Below are 17,651 nucleotides of genomic sequence, written 5' to 3'. Positions count from 1 at the left end.
CTGCATACACACACACACCTGCATTGCAACTGTGTTTGTAGGACACAACCTTACAGCGTTCAGCTGTAACCCGTTCTGAGTGTGTATGGTGGCTGAATCGTTCAGATATGGAGTCTGATGTAACCGGTTACAGTGTTATCTGCAGTGGAAACAAAGGAGCTCTTCTCCGCCACAAATTATTTATGAGTGTGATGCATCGGTTTGAACACAAAATCCCTGCTTTTGCAGCTCTGGTTGAACAATTAGCAGCCCTGCAGTTTTCAGTTAAAAAGGATTTAATAATAAACAATAAACCATTCCTTCATCATATAATGAAAAAATCAAACTGAATCCATCTTTGAGGACTTCAAATCTTTTGTTGTGCAGAACTAAGTTCATCCAGAAGCCATTGTGAATCTGTCAGACGTAGAAAAACGCTGGCAATGATGAAGAGAAAATGATTATTTTACTGCCAGACCAAAGCTTTCATGTTTTCTGCAGAGTTGCTGGGGATGATGCCTTTCCAGGTAATAAAACAAATTCGTCCTGTTTCATGGCTTTCATTTGTCATAATTTTTTGCTACTGAATCCAAAGCATTTCCATGTCTCATGTTCATCAGTGAGCTCGACATCAGCGTCGTCAGGATCTAGATTCAAGTTGGAATTATCAGTCAATCATATCTAATAGCAAAATGTTCAAAATGTTTTGCGTGCAGACAAAAAAACATGTGTTTCTATTTGCAAAATCAAATGTTTTATTTACAAACTCAACGTGTTTTTCAGAGTAAAAAGATGAATTTTAATAGTTTTGCTTGTAAAACAAACGGTACCATTTATATATTTAGATGTGTTCTGTGGATCATAAGACTTTTTTTTTTGCCTTCACACAGGTTTTATTTAAGAATCATTGTTTGTGAAACAAAACATTTAGCTTGTTAATGAAATAGTTTTGTTTCTCTGAGCTCAATCTTATGGGACACATGAACACTAAAAGTAAAACGAATCTTTATTCTATTCTATTCTATTCTCCAGTCATTTAGCAGACGCTTTTATCCAAAGTGACTTACATATGAGTGAGAACAACACAAGCATGAAATCAAACAGTAGAGGACATCGTAGGAAGGTGCTGGTGGACTGTCCAGTTGGACGCAGGTCCTTAAATGAACTGATACAGTCTTTTTGTTTTGTTTTATTGAGCTGGTTGCAATTAAAAATACTAAAAGTAGTTATGTGTGTGTGAAAGAAAATATGTCAAATATCACTCTCATGGTCAGTTTAACCTTCCTAGAACCCTAGCACATTTTCTATGCTTTACAGGGTTTTTGTGGATAATTTTAGTTGTATTAACACGAATAAAGAAATTGCTATATGTATGTATTTTGGACTAAAGTTGTGTTTTGTTGTGTTTTAACCCCTTATCATGCTAGATAACAAAACATAGTCAAAACTTTTGTTTTTTAACATTTTCAGAGATGTTTTAATGGATTTGTGACAGTAAGGGACTGGAATTGAATTCTTATTGTCACTACTTTATCCATTTATGTTAAATATAGTTGTAACGGGGCAATGACGTCAATCATAGTTGAATATATTATTGGTATGCATGTGTGTTACATTGCATCCCCTTAAAAATGACCTTACATTTAAATACGTGTCAATGCAACACAGAAATGATGCAAAATGGTTAATGTGTGTAATATGTATCTGTGTGCATGTTTAGGGTGTGTGTGTGCTACAAATTTACTGCAGACAATCTATGTCGTGCGGAAATTTCATAACTTCTGCATATATCAAGACATCACCATGCACAAACGCAGAGTATCTTGCATTAATATTTTGAATCCACAACAGTGATCTGGAAATGTTTAAACTGGAAAACACCTTAATGTCTCCCAAACTGAGGATCATTCCATCCCAAACGGCTAGTATGAGACAGGTCGGTTATGTCCCCAAGCAGAGCCGCTAGAAGCATGACCAGGTTGAGGTGTGGGCGGAGCTGCAGCAAGAGGAACACATGCTCCATTTGGAACAAGAGAAAGAAAAACTACGTATGTGTGTTTGAGTCTGAAGGTTTGTGTGTGTTGATGTGTGTGAATGTGTGTTAGTTCAGATTGCGTGACTCCTTGCAGACAGCCAATCCACATTGGGAGCAGCTGCTGCAAAACAAGCCCCTCTTGACATGGCCGAGTTAGCTCTCTCTCTTCCCTGAGCGGTGCTGAAATGAGCCCACCTTCCAGTCAGGAGTAGGAGGCAGAGGCTTTTAAAAGAAAGTGCCCCAAACCCCGTTCAGTCAGTTTTATTAATAAACACAAGGTCAAAGGAGTGTTTTTTGTGGCGGGAGAGCTTATTTTGGCATAACACCACCTTTTTGCATCATTCTGAACCAATTTTTCAACATAAAATTAACCATTAAAGGGTTAAATTTAAGAAATCACATAAATGTTATTAATGCTGAGTACTTAAGCTAATGATAGTATATAACAAAGAGTTAAAATATGTATTTAAATGGTATAATATACTGCACTTTTTATGTATTAGGATAAACTGTGCGACACTTAGATCACCTGACATTACACAAGAAGTAAAACTGCAACAAAATCAGTTTTAATGTCAGTTTTTGATGCTCTCAGGCTGTGATAACGCCACCCAAATCAGAAAAATATTTCACAATTATGGAATGAATACCTATAAAAATCAAGTTTTAATGAGAAAAATGGCATTTAAGGTTTTAAATTTCAGAATCGCCCTGCGATGGCCTGCCGAGCTGTCAGGGGTGTACCCTGCCTTTCGCCCAAAGTCTGCTGGGATAGGCTCCAGCTTCCCAGCGACCCTTCCTCGGATTAAGCGGTTAGGATAATGAATGAATCATATCAATATATGTTGACCACTGTAGCCCATGATTATATCCATAAAAAATGGTCAAACTAGAAAAAGACTGATAGCACAGATCTCTGCCAAGCAGCTCATTTCCACCCACACTGTGATTTCCAGCTTATGTTTGAATCCTCATTTCATCATTCATTTTCTATGTAAACACTATTAGATTCCTAGATACACTGATGATGAACCCACAGTGTCTCGGCGTGTATCGGTATGTTACGATGTTTGTTGCAGATCTATGTTTTGATATCTTGACAAAGCTGTTGGGAACTTCTGTATCTTTTGGATCTTTTGGATCTCCTGACCATTTATTATGGAGTTATATGCACATTTATTGAAAATGAAAATGGAAACGACAAAGAATCCTTCAAAAGACTCCTGGATCCAGATGGTGATCCAGATCACTCCCAAAATTGAAGGGATAGAAAGTCAGACCAGAAAACATGCTGAGAAAAAATAACCTAAAAGATCCATCCAATTATTTTTAAGTAAAGTTACAAACAAACAGATAAACACTTACAGAAATATAACCTCCTATGTAAAGGTAATATTACTGGGAATTATTAATAATTTTTTGTCCTAGGAATATTGGAGGGTTAAGACTGTTTTGATAAAAAACATTTCCCACCGTATGTTGACTGATGTGATCAGCTCAACCTTCTTACTTTCTCCTGACTCCCTTCTTCATTCACAAAACCTCATTGATCAATCAGTCAAATCACCTGGACAACTATTTATTATGTAACTCAAACAATTTATATGATTTTAAAAGATTGTACAGGTTTTTACCTAGAAACATTGATTTTTTTTTTCCCCAGAGTTTGACTCACCCTTAAGGTTGGGTGAAACAAGAACGGCCATTTTTTTCTAGGATTTTTGTTACACTTGAGAATTTCGTTTTGCTTTTCGTGTGAATTTTAGTTTATCTCTGTTGCTTTTATTATTTCCGTGCTCTCTCTGCATCAAACACAAGACCTGTTTTTCTGACCTGGGAGGTCAGGTCATGTGCATAAGATTCAGCCTCACAACAAAAACAAACTCATCCACGTTTTAAAGCTAAAAACAAAAAAAAAAGTAAAGTGTCCATCACTTTGCTGTCAGATTTATTTCTTTAAATTAATTTTCTTTTCTTTCTTTCAGTCTTTTCGTCTTGAAAACAATGTGGACTCTGTTTGCTCAATCTTTCACGGGTTGTCAGTCATTCATCATCAGATTTATGGGTAAAAATATGTCTGTAAATTCATCTACAACTTTAGCTCTGCACATGATTTAAGACTTTAGCAGGAAAAAAAAAATCTTGCTGTTTAATCGATTCGATCATGAGCAGTCAATTAAACAACATTATTTTTACGCTGAATGATTTAACTAAGATGTCTATTTTTGGCAGACCTCCAGTACATGACACTGGTTTGTGCGACTAAAAGTGTTTATAAAAGAAAGACCGAGCGGCTGCAGCCAGATATGAACGTGTGAATGATCATAAAAATGCTCACACCCCCACAAACACCCATCTGATCACACAAAAACATGCATACTTTCATCACAGCAACACTCACAACTTCAGGCTTTACCATTTGTCCCTTGACACTCCTGTTTCTCTCCTCTTCATCCTCCCCCTCCCCCTCTCCTCTGGCATAGGAGAGCCGCTGGTACATATAGCTCTCCCCCATGCTGCTCCAGCTCCTCTCGTCCTTGTTGTCCGAGGCTCCCCTGTACCTCCGCTATTCAAACGAGGTGTTCGCCGCGCCGCCGTGCTTCCTCCAGCTCCCGTGTCTGCTGCGCTAATCTCCTTTCAGCTCCATGACCTTCTCCGTTCAATCGATGCCCGCACACCCGAACACAAACACACCGAGGCTCCTTCCTGTCGTATCACCTTAAGCTATCTATAAACTCACTCCGTCCTCCCTCCCACTGCTCTCTTCCTTCCCTGCTGATTCACGGCTCCCTGCAGCATCGGACGCCTCCATACTTCTCTCTCCGGCGTTTCCTCCTCTCGTCTCCATCTGCTCCTGGCTCAGGAGCCGAGCCCACGATCTGACGTTAAATAATTCAGCAGCTCTAATGAGGGAGAGATCTTAGGGGGAAGGAGGGGAGACAATGGAGATACAAATAGGTGGACAGATGGGTGGGAAAATGGATGGACGGTCGGACCAAAGAGAAAGGATGTGGAGACGGTTCCCAGCATGCATTTAAAGAGATGCTGACATGCACATGGTACAGCAGCAATGCTCAGATGATGTAGAGAAAGCTTTGGATTGATTACTAGAACTGATTTAACGGATTACAACACGCATGTCAGGTGGTAGCTACTGATTATAGAAAAGATGCTGTTTTTTATATAATTATAACACAGCATCTGTCTTTCTTTCTATACATTCTCATTTATTTCAATTATAATTTAAAATGTATCTTTTGATTCAAATGTTTTGATTTATATATGTGCAAACTATGATAAAACAGCTCAAAGAAGTAGAGTGAAACTAAAAAAAAACTGCTTGGAGGAACTAAAAATGGAAAACCTGAGATGTTTTCATGTACATGACTTGTCCATGACATGTGCGATACAAATAAACTTGCCTTGCCTGGTGCTTGCAAATTGCAACGACCAAAATCAAGACATGCTGCCGCTAATTAGCTCACATAATTACTTAAATGAGGCACATCTCTGTGTGCAGCTCCAACACGTGGTTTCATTGCAGCAGCACCTGTTATGAAAGGACTTAACAGCATCTGTAACGCTGCAAAGCAAGCAGCTCTCAGCACAGCTCAGAAACAAAGCTCTGGAGAATTAGATAAGATAGGCATCTAACAAAGGGACCAAATGTAAACTTCAACAAACAGATATTATTGGTATGCATGTGTGTGTGTACTCAGCAAACACAGCTGTCATAGGAAAGGGGTTACTCGAGTAACAGCAAGTAAATAAATGAAAAGAGAAGGTTCATTTATTTCCTCAGCTGCTTTTCTGGACGTGAAATGAAGGAATCAGACGGTAAAATAACAAATTCTTGAAGAAAAGCTGTTTCAGGGATATATATTTAAAGAAAACCTCTTCTGTTTTGTTTTGTTTTAAAATTATTATTATTTCTTGTTCCCTTTAACCTGAAAAGTGGTTCTGTTGTCTCAGAATCTCACTTAAATACAGTCCAACTGCTGAAAGTAGGGCTGCAACATGTAAGAAAAAGTCTAAATCGGAGGGAAATCTTCACAGTAATACAGATTTTTTTATTTAAAAAATCTGTTTTTCTTACTGAGAATTTATTTTAATTAATAAAAAACAAGACATGATGGAACGTCTTCAGCATCATGACGTGTTTTTTCAAAAACTTTCATTAAAGTCTTGTTTAAAACATACAGCAGTCTCTATTTTAAAAGAAAATAAGGTGGTTCTTTTAATAAATTTCACTGCAAAAACTGAAATCAAAGTAAGATTAAAAATCTTAAACTGAGTACACATATGTTTATGTTTTTAAAGGTAAGATAATTCTTGATTTTTGTGCCAGAGAATTCCTCCTGTTTTGGGAAGTCTTGACAAGCCAAATTTTCTTGTTCTGTAGGCAGATAATTTATCTTATTTTAAGCAACATTTACCTAATTTCTGTATATTTTTTCTTGTTTTTTAAGGCTGAGTTTTTTGCAGTGCAGCCTTGTATTTGGATAAAATTTATTTATTAAACTGTTTTTTTCTTAAAACCAATTGAGACTGATGGAAACATGAAGGTTACGTGCAACATGTATACCTTTTTGTAGGTTTTAAAGCTTCAAAATCTCATTTAGTTCCACAGATATATACAGCTGTAGCTCCCACTCTGCCATCCTTTCCCCCTCACATGATTTATGCTCAAGCAGGACGAGGATGTTAAACAAGCCATGAGAAAGCACGGCTACGTGCTCAAAACTCCTTTAATGAGTGCATACTTCATCAATTTGTGCCTCATCAGCACCCTTCACCAGTGGCAACAAGAGATTTAGACTTCGTGATTTAGTTCGGACAATGTGGAGTTTCTTCCTTAAAAGTGGGTTATATCTGAAACAGCAAGCTGTTCTGGTGGATTTCTCTCTCTGCACTTCTAGCCAAAAGGTTTGTGATGTCTCTGTGGAAGAAATCTTCATGTAAGATTTGAGAATATCTGCAACTCCTTTTCCATCTGTAACTGACTGTCTGTAGGGAAGCTTGATATTTCTGCTTGGTCCTGGCGGTTCTGTGGTACGTTGGAGGGAGGAGAAGATGCAAAAGGCTGAGAAAAAGGAGCGCTACCATTAGCAACACGTGACAGCAAAGATAGGCTAACTGGTGCAGAAACTGGGGGTGGTTGCAGTACATGTAGGTTATTATGTGGCTGAGTCCTGCATGGGTGTGCGTGCCTTCATGTATGACAGCGTGCTCATTTTATGGCCTAAATGAGAACAAAATCTGAGCTTTTCCCTCGGTGGTGCACACAATTTATTGAGGCCATTCACTGAAAATAGCAGATCTAAATTTAGCTTTCTGTTGGTGAATGACGTGGAGCGGACATGGCTGTTTCAGTTTCCTCTCATTTAAGCAACAAATACTGGAGATTCAATCTGGACGATAACGGCCCATGGTTGTTGGTGTGACTCCCTCTTTATGATGCTCCATATTCTCAGTATGAGACAGATCTAGACTGTAAGCACACACACACTCTATGGGGTTCCGTTTGTGTCAAAAAAAAGTATATGTAATATGTGTACATGTTGTTGGTTTATGTTGTGCCAATGTGTATTTGGTACATGTCTATGGCCTAATGTTTTTGACAAGTGTTGTTGCTTTTTGTATATGTCAAAATTGCATATGTATTTCTTGTATTTCTTGCATGTGTACATGTTGTACATGTACATGTTGAACATGTATCTGTTGCATTTGTATTTATTGCACATATGAATGTTGGATGATGTAAATGTTGTACATGTATGTTGTTGCATGTGGGTTTGCTGCATGTGTAGACTTCATATTTCGCTGCACTACCTTCTGATTGGCTAATGTCGTTGCTTTCTGTTGTTGGTCAATGCTGTTGGTTTGTGTCGTTGGTCTCTGCCGTTGTTGCCTTTGTCACAAATAAATGCTGAAATAGGCCATGTCTGGTCTAAGTGTTTATTAGACATCACAAAAAAATGTTAGAATTTTAAGAAATACATATTTTTAAAAGCTTTCAAAATATTTCCATCATAGCATTTTTTTTTTTTCCTTCAGGCGGTAATTCGGACAGCAAAGGGGTCCTAGTGCAAATAGCTCCGGGATAATGATGCTGGCTACTTTTAATTTTAATAACTTAATAACTTTAATAACTTAATTTTAATAAAGACGTGCAGCGAAATACGAAGTCTACATATGCAGTAAACACAAGTGCAAAAACATACATGTACAACATTTACATCATCCAACATTTATATGTGCAATAAATAGATATGCAACAGATACATGTTCAACATGTACATATACAACATGTACATATGCAAGAAATACATACGCAATATTGACATATACAAAACACTTGTCAAAAACATTAGGCCATAGACATGTACCAAAGACACATTGGAACAACATAAACCAACAACATGTACACATATTACATATATTTTTTTTTTTACACAAACAGAACCCCATAACACTCTGCTCATGAAGCTTCCTTGTTGGGAGCTGTGCAGAATAAGATTTTTATCTTCTTGTTTTAAAAAGCACAGCACATCCAGTAAATAATGCCACATCAGTTGATGCTCCATGTTTCTTTAAAACTGAAGCACAGTTTGCGGGTGATGTATCAACTGTGTTAATGGGCTGCAGGTGCAAACATGGTTGAGGCTTTATTTAAATGAGGGTTTTGCGTGTGACGTGGTTTGCAGCTTGGTGAGTTTGGAGAGATAGAAGGACTTAGAGTAAAGATATGTGACTGATAAATGCTGCATGGTGTGAATTTATGCGAATTTATGAAAATGTTTATGCTGTCGATGAAACGATGCAAACAGAGGATGATTTTAAAAGACGGTATAAAGACATTAGAAGGTGCACAAAAGAAAAATCAGCATATAATATGACAAATAAAACAGGTGGGGTGGGGCGTAGAGTATATGTAGTCACCTTTAAAAACAAGCATGAATAATATCGGCCTCATTTATTTTGACTAAAGTTTTCATACACTGACCTACCTACAAGCCAGCTGTCACTCACCAGCTTGCAACTTTGGGAACAGACGACTGTTTTTTAAATAAAAGAATGATCCATTGACATATTTTGCACACGGGCACAGTCACATCATCCAGGTACTGAAAAAACGAGTGCATTTAATAATTTAATAATTTAATAACCTAATAACCATCCAGCAAAACACATGAAGTTTAAGACTTGGACAGCACATCTGGGGGATCACAAAACCTTACGACAAAAACCACAAGATGATCATAATAACCAATAACAACCACAGTAAACATCCATGCAATTACACACAGACTGTTTGCACGTCCTTTTGAAACATATTAAAAATAGTTTTATTTTAATACGTTTACATTTTCTCCTCTCATGAAATGCAACCCGAAAGTCCTATGAGAAATATTCATTGTGGTGTTATTCACATACTGACTGGATGCAGACACTATTTTGCACCTTTGAAAGATGCAACCCTAAGTTTGCACTGGTAGGAAATCAGCTTTATTGCGTGTGCAAAGTTTATTGCACTTATTTTAGAACACAAAACCTTTATTAGTCATGCAGACATGGTCAAGGGGACATGTTGAAGTAAAAAGTAGTATCAGAATGAGAGAAAAAGTGGATTTAAGTGACTTTGAATGTGGAATGGTTGTTCAAGTCAGACAAGCTCTAAGGCAGGGGCACTTTTAGACATAACATTTTCCAACACACCTGAATCAAATGAATGGCTTGTTACCAGACTTCTGCAGAGCTGGATGATATGTAAAAGAGGGAATTCAGCTTTTTGATTCAGGTGTGTTGGACAAGGGTTGCATCTAAAAGTCGTAGGATGGTGAATCTTGAGGAATCCTGTTCTATGGGTAACAGAGAATCGTCTAGCCAAGAGAAACCATCCAGCGTAGCTGCAGTGTCTGGATCATAGACCGTATATGAAAGATGGACGGAGCCTCCGGCAGTAAAACGTGAAGCCTATGAGGAAGTGCATAAAACTGCAGTTCCCCCTTCATCCACTAGAGGCTCCAAAACAAAGCAAATCCCCATAGACTCCCATATTAAAAAGACCAACTTCACGGCAGAAATAAACATGTTTACAGCCTGGTTCAAAAATGTATTTTCGGTTTAATAGGTCAGGTTTACCTTCATGACAACTGTGGGGGGAGTGAATTTTTTTTTTTTTTTTTTTAACCTGGTGGGATGGTGGGACCAGCTGCTGCCAGACAGCCAGACCCACCCTCCTCAGCATTCCCTTGTTTATGTGAGTGTCTGTGTGTGTGTGTGTTAAGTGTGTGTGCTGCTTGTGTAAATGTAATAGTGTCTAAGTTGTGAGTAAAATCGAGGGGAGAAAGACCCCAATGGGAGGGGATGGGCAAGGGCCACCGCTGTAGCTCCTGTCCACCCCCCATGGCTAAGGCGCCTGTCCCCTCGAAACCCTAAATGTATATTGGTGTCTATGTTGCAATTAAAATTTAGTGGGGCAGGTAGTCGCCGGGGTCCATCAGAAAATGCCCATTAGGGTTCCTGGGACCACTGACTTCACCCGCCCCACCGTGCCCTATATGCTGTATGTATGATGTCGGGTGGCAGAAGAGGAGGGGGGCATGGGGAGGGGCACAACCAGGGGAGAAGGACTCCTCCCCTGGGCGATCAACTCCTCAGCTGGCAGCAGTAGGTGCCCCCACCTCACCAGAACAGCCCCAGGGCAGAAGGGCAAGTCCCGGCCCGCCAGGTGCCGTAGGAGGCAGCACCCCGGTTGTCCCCCCATCCCCGGCGGCCCAGCGCCAACACTCCAGGGGCCGGAGAGTTGTAGATTTGAACTGTCTGTCATATTAAAAGCATTTAGACATATTTTCAGCCAAGAAGGTTGACTGAGACTGATAGATAGGTCTGCCTCCCATTTGGAAGTTGGCAAGGAATTTGAATCATCTATTTTTGACATCGACCAGTATATTTTTGAAAGTAACTTTGGGCTACAAAGTTCCATAAATTCTGCTACTGTGGGAGGAAGTTTGATGAAGGGGGAATTTCATAAGTATAATGGATTTGAGTTGCTGATATTCTAGAAATCTGCTACTATTAATTCCATATTGTGATGATAGAGTGTCAAAAGATAAAATTCTTCTGTTATGGATAATATGCTCTAAATAATTAATTCCTTTATTAATCCATTGTTTAAAGTTGATCATATTTTTGTTTAAAAAAATGTCAGGGTTGTTCCAGATAGGTGTGAGTTTACATGGGATTATTAATGAATTGTTTTTTTTAAGAAATTCCCACCAAGCTGTCAGAGAGGTGCTAATGTTGACGCTTTTGAAGCACTTTAACTTTTTTACACTGAAGCTGAAGAATGGAAGATTAGAGATTTCCACATTGTCACAGAATGTTTGTTCTAAGTCTATCCATGGTTCATCTAATGGACTCGGTTTAAGCCATTTTAAGATATATTGCAGCCTATATGCTAAGAAATAATGTTGAAAGTTAAGTAAGTCTAAGCCTCCCCGATCTTTAGGTTTTTGTAACGTTTTTAAACTAATCCAGGATGGTTTATTCTTTCAGAGAAATTGGGAAGTGTATGATTCTAGTGATTTGAACCAGGTGGAGGGAGGTTTCATAGGAATCATGGAGAACAGGTACTTGATTGAATTCTTTTCTAACTCGCCCATTTAAAAGTAATTTAATCTCGAAGTTCGGCACTGTTAGGGGCGTGTCCTTTTGATTGACAGGTACCCAATCTCCCGCTTCAAGTCCGAAGAAAGTAGAACAACTGCGGTTTTTAGCCGGTTAACAACGTGACTTAGTTTTAGCCCGCTTACCTCTGGTAGCTGGTTAGCTCTAGTTATCGCCAGGTTAGCTCAGTTAGCTCTTAGCTATAGAAAGCTCGGAGTTTGCACGATATCAATCATCCACCATGACGCTCACAGCCCCCTTCTCAGCTCCACCTCTTTGCCCATATTTGTATTTTCCGGGCGAGACGACACGCATGTCCCTGCCAAGATGGCGATGGTTGGAACTGCCCACCGAGTTTCAATTCAGCTCTTCAGAAACCTATGGGTGACGTCACGGAGGCTCCATCCATCTTTCTATATACAGTCTACGGTCTGGATGAACATGCCGTGGTGATGTTAGAAGACAGAGAAGAGCGGGCAGATTGGCTGGAAATGAAAGATAGACAACAGTAACTTAAATAGTCACCTGTTAAAACCATGGTATGCAGAATACCATCTCTGAACACAAAAACACACCCAACCCTGACACAGATGGGCTACAGCAGCAGAAGACCACAGCGGGCATCACTACAATTTGCTCAGAACAGGAAGCTGAGGATACACAGGCAGGGTGAAAATTAAGTGGAAACATCACGAAAGCATGGATCCATCCTGCTTTGTAGCAACAGTTCAGACTCGTGGAGCTGTAAAGGTGTGAGGGATATTTTCTTGGCACACTTCAGGCCTCTAAATACCAGCTGAACAAGTTTTGATGGTGACCCCCTCCATCAGTTTATGACCACTTCTTCCAGCAGGACAATGCACCATGTCCCACAGCTGAAAAAAAATCAAACATCGGGATTTTTGCAGCAGAATTTTAAAATGGATACTTTTTTTTTTTTTTTTTTTTTTTTTTTTTTTAAATTAAATTTCAAATAAATAAAAATCAGTCATTATAAAATTTTGTACATTTTTATTATTTTTATTGATCTTTTTACTTGTCTTTATGGGTATTATTGCAGCAGAATGATGGTCTGTGTTACTAAAATGAATAAAAATTACTAGCAAAGAAAGTTTTGTCTTTTTTTTTTTTTTTTTTTTACTTTTTTTTTTTTTGTTAGTTTTTAGTCTCTAAAAAAAATCAGCAACATTGAAGAATCGCGAGAAAATCCAATCGGCACCCAAAAAATTGCAATCAAATCAATGGGGACAAAAGCATACCGTTACAGTCCCAGCTGAAATCATCCAAAACTGCTTCTTCAACATGAAAATGAGTTCACACTGAACTCCAACAGCTTCCACAGTCACCAGATCTCCATCCAACAGAGCATCTTTGGTATGAGGTGGAACTGGAGATTCTCATCTTGTATGTGCAGGCGACATATCTGCACCAACTGGGTGATACGATCATTTCTATGGAGCAATATATCAGAGGGATGGTTCCCACACCTTGTGGAACCAATGCCACGAAGAATTAAGGTAGTTCTGAAGGCAAAAGTGGCTCCAACCCTGTGCATATATGTCACCATTTAGTCTATCACATGCATTGACGGATCAAGCCACACATGCTATGGACACTAAGGCGTAGCCATGTTAACACAGACACCTTTCTCTGATTAAAACCCAGATGGTTTCTCCTCTCTTGTAGCTACAACCACATGTCAGTTTGATGATAAAATAAGAGGCGATGATATTATGCAAAAAATTAAAAGAAAGTCATTTTTGGCATAGAGTCATATGACAAGTAAGTTTCTTCCCATTCAGGAAATTTAAAGTACAGTTGTGCTCATATTTATTCATACCCTTTCATTAAAGAAGTAAAAAAACAGCTGCCTGTAAAATAGGCTGAAATTGACGAAAGTAATAATAAATTAAAAAAATTATGAAAATCATTACGTTATTTTCTAATTCTGGTTCAATAGAATTTTTTTTTTTTTAAAGCAAACAAATAAGATCATTTATGACATATTACATCACTCATAAACTAATATTTTGTTGAACAATCCTTCAATGTTTCCGCTCCAGTCAGGTGTTTTCTGTTCCTCTCAGTCAGACTTCTGCACCTGTTGACAGGTATTTTGTCCCACTGTTCAACAGAAAAGTCTCTAATTTGTCCAGGACCAATTTGTTTGTTTGTATTTTTTTTCTTTCTTCAACTCAATTAAATGAAAAAAAAAAGTGTCTTATATTATTAAATAATATTTTTGCAAATTTTTAGTTATTGTTCCTTTTTTAAGTCTCCAGTTATCTGAGTGACTGTTGTAAATTCAGCCTTTTCTTTAATGAATACATATGAGAACAGCTGTATATCTTTTTCCAGCTGTCACGTTTAATATTTTTGACTTTCTTATTTACACCAGTAAAGATAAACTTTGTGTAAAGAGTTGAGCGGCACATGAGACTATCTCACTAAACAACAAGCACAACTGTATGTTTTTCTCAACCTGGTGAAAAAGGGTGACTTACTTTATGACAAAAACCAAAACAGACTTCTGAAAATGTGACACCGCCCACTTACAGTCTAATACAGCTTAACATGCGATAATAACGGTCTCATGGGCTGGTGTTACGTTGCAGCTGTGTGCGGTCGTCATCAGTGTGTGCAGAGACCTGTTCTTACCCTGCAGAGGTCTTCTGGCCAATCGGCTGACTTAACTGGAGGTCACCTGCCCGCAGCCATGGACGTAACGGCGCCGCATCTAAAAGAGAACAAGACAGTCAGCACAGACTGGAACTATTCTATCATTATCAAAAGTGCCTCGACAAGATCTCAGAGCTCCGTCTGCTCCTGCAAAGAGAGCAGCAGCTGTGACGAAGTGAAGGAAACAGAGCAGAGAGTGACAGGGAGCTCAGCAGGAAGGCTCAGAACCACCTGCTGCTGCCTCATCACTGAGAGAAAATCCAAGTCGGATTCACAATGTTGAGCTCAGAGCGATCCACATCAGTTTGGCTTTAGGTTCTTTACACAGTCACCTACTGAAGGAGGCTAAATAAGACATGGTATACTGGTATACTACACTTGGTTTTGTTGTTTGTTTGTTTTTTACTTCTGTCAATATTTTCTTTTCTACATTTAGCAGACACTTTATTTATTTATTTGTTCATTTCATTTAATGTTCAGTTCAACTTTACATTGTTTAACATGAACCAACAGGCACAGATAGAAGATATTTCTTGTGTAATCCCCACACAGGGGTGCCTTTAAATTTAAAATTCTTCATTTTCTGCATGAAAATGTAAGAAAACTTTAGAGTCTTGGGGGGGGGGGGGGGGGGGGGGGGAATATGACCATGTAGGGTCAAGACTTTCATTTGACCAAAGGAAAATATGGACTTTATTCTTCTTTAATCATTTTTTGTTTACTTCAAATGCCAGAAGAAGTTGTGAATGGATGCTGGCTGTCACTGACCGAAACTCTTCCAGACATAAAAGCGTTCTTATCCGTGTGTGGATCCAGTGGCCGCAGGTGCAGTGATGACTGCACTACCGGTGACTACTTCAGCATTGTGTACATGTGTGCATTTTAAAACGGTTCTGATTCCACACCTATCAAACAAAACCAGCAATACAGTTTTAAAACTCACTTCAAACATTGCTGTTTGACCCTTCAAAGACACCGTAGTAGTAAATAGTACATTTAAATAAAAAACAAAAAGGGGTCTTATCGTGTCATGATGTGAACCTGATTAAAGAAGATGAGCAGAAACATTTCAGCTCTCTTTAACCAGAATTAATTGTTCTACTCTGACTCATTGTAGTAAATACAACAGGAGAGTGGGGCAGTCATGAGCAACACAGTACATGAAGTCACCCTCAGTCAAATGGTCCGTGTGTGTCTATGTATGTGTTGCTTTTTCTTCTCATGTACCAGTGGTTATGCTTATGTCCTAGCTGTGTAACAACAGAATCTCTCCTTGTCTCAGCTTAGTAAGAAGTTTGACTTGATCTCAGTTAGTAAATGAGACATTTCTCTGACCTACTGCATGAACAGTTTTCCCATCCAAAGATTTATTTATTTATATATTTGTTTAATTTCATTTCATGTTCACTTTAACTTTACATTGTTCTACATGAACAAATAGACACAGATAGAAGATTAAATCTAATCTGCCCCATAAAACACCTTTCAAATAATAATAATAAATTGACTTCACTAAATTAGATTAACCCCGACCCTAACCATGTCACCACACACTGCTTCAACAAAAAAAAACCAAAACAAAACATCTATCTTGTGTATCTGTAGATAGATTCAATCACCTATCCACAGATACAAAGACAAAGACAATGCGGTTGTTTCTGCAGCATGTTTCTATGGTAAAACGTACCACGTTATAACAGTTCTGCAAGAGTTAGGAGTTTCCCTCATGCAACACACCTGACTCACAACACTGGGTATTTAGCAGACTTGAGCAGAGCTTCATGTGAAGCTTTGCACCAGTCTGCTAAAAAAAAAAGCATCATGTAAGTCAGGTGTGTTGCAGCAAGGAGACTCCTAACACTAACTGCGGCTCTCAAGGCCCGGAGTCGGCCACCACTGCATTATATGGTGCCAGTTCTATGCTTGTATGAATATGTATATCGTTTTTGGGTTTTTTTTCTAAAATCATAAAATATATTATTTTAGTAATTACATCCCAATAGAGACTTAATTTTTCTTGATATATACATTATTTTCGGTCATTTTTTTTTTACACACTGCCCCTTTCAGCCGAGCATCAACCCATATTTTTGCAACTACAAAGACATTTGACTGAATTATTTTCCACAATAAATACGTTTTTCTCTAGTAGCAAGAGACAAGTCAGGTAGGGATGCACTGATACTGATACCAGCGTCGGTATCGACTCAATACCAAGCGTGTTTACTCGTAGTTGATATTAATAAAAGTGTACCAATACTACGACCAATACCACATTAGTCAACCCAGTGCAGACGTGTTTTAAAAGAAATAAATGCCTTGAATGTTAAAATGTGACATTTTTTGTCACACTAAAAGCAAGATCTTTGTTTCAAAACCACACATTTATAGTTGTATTTAGGTAAAATGTGTCAAATCAGAATAAAACTTGTTGAAATTGTTAGATCTGTAATGTTATATTTGTATTGATGAGGTAACTTCAGAAAGGATGGGTCATTTATTACAACCTAATGAAATCTTATAACCATAGTCACAATAATGTTCACATAAACAGATTTGGTATTGTATCCGTATCGGCAGATATTCGAATTTCGGGTATCGGATCTTAACTCCCAAAAAGTGGATCGGTGCGTCCCTAAAGTCAGGGTTGGGTCCAAACTGTCCTGTTGTTACTTCTGCAGTATTTTCTGCAACTGCACATGATGCTGAATTGGCCAGTAAGTTTACAGTGGATCCTAATAAAATGCAGGATAAGAGGCTTTATAAAAAAAAATTTTTAAAAAGTCAAATCTTAGTTCTGCTTTATATTTAGTACAATTTAATTACAACAGAACTTAAATGTCCAAATGCACTTGTTTCCCAGACGTGCTGAGAAGCAGACTTGAGTCTTCACAGGGTGATCAATGCTGCTGACAGCTGATCAAACCAATTACACTAAAAGCACATATTAAATGGTGACTTGGTGACATAAAACTATATATATATATATATAGTTCTTTCTAAAACAAACATTACGGTTGCCAACTAAAGTCAGGTCTCCTGATGAAGACAGCTAAGATTTTAATTGATCCTCAGTCTAAAGCTGCTTAGCTCTCCTCGCTCAGGTTAAGTGGACTCCTATTGGTCCAGTTCTGTCTTCAGCTGTTCTCCTTGATTTGCTTTCACTTGTTCAGATTCCGTGTTTTTGCTCCAACATGTTAATATGGAGCAACAGCAGAAAAATGAGCCCCGGCGTACAAACCTATGAAGACTTTAAGGCTTCATGGGGGGGGACAGCGGCTCTTTT

Source organism: Telmatherina bonti (genome assembly GCF_933228915.1).
Source record: "Telmatherina bonti genome assembly, chromosome: 20".
Taxonomy (NCBI): domain Eukaryota; kingdom Metazoa; phylum Chordata; class Actinopteri; order Atheriniformes; family Telmatherinidae; genus Telmatherina; species Telmatherina bonti.
Note: the sequence above shows the minus strand (reverse complement) of the source record.